Raw genomic sequence first — 6,000 nt, forward strand, 5'->3', positions numbered from 1 at the left:
GGTCATCCGTTTACATGGTTTATCCAAAATCATTATATCGGACAGGGATGTGAAGTTCACCAACTATTTTTGGAAAACCCTGTGGATGAAAATGGGCACCAAACTGCAATTTTCCACTGCCTTTCACCGACATACTGATGGTCAGATCAAGGTAGTTAATAGGAGTTTGGGTAATCTGTTGCGGTCTTTGGTTGGCGAGCACATTAGAGATTGGAATTCTATTTTGCCTACTGCTGAGTTTGCTTACAATAATTCCATTAACCGGACCACGGGCCTAAGTCCGTCTGAAATTGTATACGGGTTCAAACCTAGACAGTCGTTAGATCTGATACCCATGTGTTCTAGGTATAGGATTTCTGAGTCTGCATCATCATTTGTATCTCATTTGCATGAACTTCATAAGAAAATTGCACAACAAATTAAAAGGAATAATAATGAATAAAAACTACATGCAGATTTGAAACGACAATTTAAAACTTTTGAGGTTGGTGACTCCGTGATGGTGCGGATTCGTCCGAAACGGTTCCCGCACGGAACAGTTAAGAAGTTGCATGGCAAGAGTGTTGGACCCTTCAAAATACTTAAGAAAATTAACGATAATGCCTACGTAATATATTTGCCTGCAGATTTCAATATAAATCCCTCTTTTAACATAGAAGACTTAGTTGCATATGAAGGTCCGGATTTTAATCCGCCAAATCCACTTATAAAACAGCCTTGTGTGAACTTGTGAGATCCCAAACCTACCTCCACTACCAGATATTCCTAAATCACCCATGGCAGAGCAGGTGGATGCAATCTTAAGTCATGAGATCATATCCACAAGAGAAAGTGGACGAAGGAGGTATTTGGTCAGGTGGAAAAGGAAAGCCCGAGTCAGAAGATACCTGGCTAGACCACGAAGAGTTGCAGCAGATTGACCCAGATGCACTAGAGATCTAGGAGAGCACCAGAGATACTTACTCAACGGAGTCGAGTTTTCTCCCACACCAGGAGAATGATGGGGACATCATATCGTGGAAGGTTTATCAGAGGCGTGGCCGCCGATCTAAGGCCACGATCGAGTCATTGTATTTTTTATTCATGTTATGGTTATTTAAGTATTTGTTTTATTTTATTTCTCGTTATACCCTTCTAGTAAAGGGATGTCGTATGTAAACCCCGAGGGCATGTTCGTCATTTATTTTAAGTCCTTATATCATGCTATTTATAGCCCCTTGCTTATTGTTTTTAATAAATGAATGAATGAATGAATGATTATTTGAGAATTTTATCTTCTTGCTTGGAGTTCGTGAGAGAGCTTGAGAAATCGGAGAGAAATCCCTAGGAGAGGGAGATTTGCGCAGTACCCACCAACCTAGATAAGTCGAGTTCGTGGTTCTATCCTCTATCTCCTTCCCCTTTCCTTCCCATTAACTTAACATCTTAGCCGCCGGCTTTCATCTCACCCGAGGCATCTCCATCCCTCTCGTCCACCCTTTTAGCTCCACGGCCAAACCCCACCCAATCAACCCCACTTCCCCTCGTCCAAAACCGGCGGCCACATTCTCCTAGCCGCCGGCCTCTCTTGGGTTTCCCCTCCCTCCCTTTATTCCTTATTTCCTATTATGGATTGAACATATTTGGAATTAAATTTGAATTCAAATCCAAGTGATTTAAAATTCAAAATATTTCCTAATATACCAAATCTATTTAAGGAAAGTATTTAAACTCAATCAAATCAATTTATAATTGATTGGATTTTAAAATTGCCTTTCCTAATTTATGAATCCCAAACTACCCCATTGTTGCCACCGGCCCCTCCCCCTTTTGGCTTGGGGTAGGAAACCTTTCCTAAACATCAATTTCTTTTTCTTTAGAAAGATTTCCCAATCTCATGATAGCCGAAATTTTCAAAAGCTCAAGTCTTTAATTGCTTTCCTAAAACCTGACATTAGGATTAGGAAATAAATCCCTAATCCTCCCCACCTCCACATACCGCCGGCCCCCCTCATTGGATTTCTTCTAAAATCTTTCCATGGTGAATTGTCTCCCTTTGGAAAGAGTTTAAAACCCTTCCCTGTTGCTGGCCGAATTTTGCCAAGGCACACACCTTGGATTTTCTCTCCTAAATCCCTCTCCCTTTACAAAAATCTGAAACTTATTTCAAATTTTTGTCTTGTCTCATCCCCCTCTCAAATTATAAGAGAAACTTCTTTCTCTTTCAACTATCTCCAAGTGCACAATCAAGTTGTGAAGAGTTTGCTATCGAGCCCCTATGAATGGCGGATCCGGTGACTGAATACGGCCTCACCTACGATGAAGATGGTTTCGTAGATATCCTCAAATCTACTTTCTTTGACGTTAATACAAGGATCGATCACATCGTCGAGGACTACATCGAGCTCATACTGGACGCTTTGGTGGAAGCAATCGACGAGAAGTTTGAAGGCGTTGAGTGGAGGATCTCCACCGATCCTTGACAAAAGGTTATACTTTCCCCTCTCAACGTATTTCCTGAATCTAACTCTATCTTGTGTTTGATTGTAGTCACGAAGTACGATCCTTCCTGCTTCTGCTAAGCTTAGTAAATGTAGAGTTTTCAGTGTGCCTCTATGCTTATTAATTCTCATTGTTAGATTAGGGATTTTATTTGAAGCTACTATTCGGCATCTTGTTATTTTCTAGTTTATCTTGAAAGTTTTGAATCTCTAGTTATGTGATTTAGCCTAAGCGGGTGTGACCCCCTTTATGTTTTATTTCATTGTTTTAAGCCGCTAAGAGTTTTCTTCATATTTTATTCTGATCATATTGATTTAATTTGGCTCTTGAAATTCCTAAGGAAATGCAACCGTTGCTTAATGAATTTTCTGATTTAACACTTGACGAGTTACCAACTGGCTTACCTCCTATGAGAGACATTCAACATCACATTGATTTAATTCCTGGAGCAACATTGCCTAATCTTTCACATTACAGGATGAGTCCAAATGAACATAAAGAGCTTTCTAAGCAAGTGACTGAACTTTTAGAAAAGGGTTTAATAAAGGAAAGTCTAAGTCCTTGTGCTGTGCCTGCTTTGCTTACTCCTAAAAAAGATGGAACTTGGCGTATGTGTGTGGATAGTCGTGCTATCAATAAGATAACCATTAAGTACAGATTTCCCATGCCTAGGCTAGATGATTTGCTTGACATGTTAAGTGGTGCCAAAATTTTTTCTAAAATTGATTTGAGAAGTGGGTATCATCAAATAAGAATAAGGCCTGGGGATGAATGGAAAACTGCTTTTAAAACCAAAGAAGGTTTGTATGAATGGCTTGTTATGCCCTTTGGTTTATCTAATGCTCCAAGTACTTTTATGAGAACAATGAATCATGTTTTGAGACCTTTTATCGGAAAGTTTGTGGTGGTATATTTTGATGATATTCTGATTTACAGTATTCACCCTTCTGAACATCTTTCACATGTTAAAAAAATTTTGCAAACTTTGAGGGAACAAAAATTGTATATCAATCTTAAGAAGTGTACTTTTATGACTTCAAGTTTGACTTTCTTGGGTTATATTGTATCTGCTGAGGGAATCAAAGTTGATCCGGTAAAAATCGAGGCAATCAAAAGCTGGCCTGTTCCTAAAAATATCAGTGAGGTAAGGGGTTTTCATGGTTTGGCATCTTTCTATCGTCGATTCATTAAAAATTTTAGTTCTGTAATTGCTCCTATTACTGACTGTTTGAAAAAGGGAATTTTTAGATGGACTCCAGAGGCTGAAAAAACTTTTCAAATTATCAAAATGAAAATGAGTCATGCTCCAATTCTTAGTCTGCCTGATTTTGAAAAAGTTTTTGAAGTTGATTGTGATGCTTCACATGTGGGAATCGGTGCTGTTTTAAGCCAAGAAGGAAATATTCCGTTTTAGATCTACTCAAGCGAAAACCTTTAGACTCTAAGGTTGACCTCCATAATTCAAGTTTACCTTCAACTCCCTCTCTAGTCTTATCAACAAGAAGAATATCATCAGCAAAAAGCAAACATCAAGGTACATCCTCTTGCAAATGTCTAGTGAGAACATCCAAGACTAAAGCAAAAAGATATGGGCTTAAGGCTGATCCTTGATGTAACCCAACCGAAATAGGGAAATACTTGGTCAATCCACCTTGTGTTTGAACACAAGTAATAGCTCCTGCATACATATCTTTAATGATTTGAATATAAGCATTATTGACTCCTTTCTTTTCAAGAACTCTCCATAGCACTTCTCTTGGAACTTTATCATATGCTTTTTCTAAATCAATAAATATCATATGTAGATCCTCCTTATTAAATAAATGACAAAATTAAATAAATATATCAAACCGCATCCATGGGAGAAAAGATGTGAAACACCAAATTCATCAATAAGAATTCAGCTATTCAGTTAATTAACAAGATTCAGATGACAGTTGAACTCTAACTTCACTAAGAACTACTAAAATATATTTTGATTCAGATACTTTATTAAAACTAAAAAGGTGCTATAGTAGATAAATATTCAGCAACCAACCCAAACGATTCAACGAGAAAATTGCTTTAGTAAATTGATATTTGAAGAAAATACATTATTTAACAAACCTGCTTCAGCATAAAAGTATTCAATTATTGACAACATAATAGGTAAAAGGTTAGAACAAGTGAGTAAACTTCAAGAAAATAAGAGGCAAAGGATTATTAGAACAAATGCCACTTACAAGACATACAAATTTAGTACAAGTAAAATTAATATTATCAATTAAAATTGAAGAAAGTTATATTGATAAATTTAAGTTGCATAGACCTATTACACAAAAAAAGGATATAGATGGCATCGTAACTTCTAGAATTAAAGTTAGGCAGTTAAAATGAACAAGGTTTTCAACAATAATAATACTGTGCAATAAAAAATATAATTGAGACTAAAAATTAAAAACTCTACAAAGTTGTAATTAAATTGACTATAACATTTATCCCGATATTAAAGACAAAGAAGTCACAAGTAATGAAACTTATCATAGAAATTGATCTTGGAATTAAACAGAACATTGAGATATATATGTGATCAAATTAGAACAAATAGGGTATGAAACGATTAAACACGGGCAAAATGGTTTGCATGATGTGATTCTCATGTTTTATTCAACAATTTTCTGGTAGATTTAGAGTAAGTTTCTCCTTCACCACCGCCCCTTTTTCACTAAGTTCTTACATCATAATATTTCTTTTGATTAGGCAGTGAGCCTTGGCAAGAACCAAAACTTAGATCAATTGGGTGGACGTAGGGGAGTAAATGTTAAGTCGTCTGTCCTTATTTGTCATTTTTTTAAGTAAAATAATCATTTATCATTAGTGTTCTCCACCCATTGTACGGGTATTAGCTACTAATACTGAAGCATAATTTGTTACTAGCAAATGAAAGAAACGAAACAGATCTCAAGTTCCAAAATAAAAAGAAAAACAAAAAAAAACAATTTTAATTTTTTCTAGATTTCTTGACTATTTTCAGCAATAAAAATAATAACTGAAAGAACAAAACAAGAATCTTACAGGAATTCACAAATAAACGCCTAATGCACTTCAACAAACACTGTCGCTCAAAAAAATACTGGAATAGTACCTTCAAATCATAAAATAAATTCAATGTCAGCCCTAGCACATCCCAACAAGAACACTGCTATCAGAATGTCTCTAAATACAAGTTTTGAATACTGGAAAGCATCAACAACAAAAAATTGTTCTAGTTATCTGCAAATACAAAGAGGTTGGTAACTGGATGATAAAAATGCAGCATAATACTCCGTAAAGAAAAATTGATACAAGATGGAAAGCAAAGACAAGATAAAGATGTAACAAGTTCATGAGAAACAGTTGCCAGATAAAAATTATAAAAAAAAAAAAAAACATTGGTACAGAACCAAAACTTACCCCAATACAAAACAATGTTTCCAGATACAAATCCTAGGAAAAAAAAAAAGAGCTATAAAATAAACATTAAGAAGGACCAATCACAGA

At 35.8% G+C, this 6,000-nt stretch overlaps 1 protein-coding gene across 1 annotated transcript in view; it reads right to left on the minus strand.

The window, feature by feature from the left end:
- The window catches only part of LOC110098887, a gene marked incomplete in the record, with an annotated part of 152,348 nt that extends 146,710 nt beyond the window's left edge, over positions 1-5,638 (minus strand). The window contains 1 exon segment of the mRNA XM_020825834.2: positions 5,536-5,638.
- Between the last annotated feature and the right edge of the window lie 362 nt (positions 5,639-6,000).

This window comes from Dendrobium catenatum, unplaced genomic scaffold (genome assembly GCF_001605985.2).
Source record: "Dendrobium catenatum unplaced genomic scaffold, ASM160598v2 fragScaff_scaffold_1381, whole genome shotgun sequence".
NCBI lineage: Eukaryota > Viridiplantae > Streptophyta > Magnoliopsida > Asparagales > Orchidaceae > Dendrobium > Dendrobium catenatum.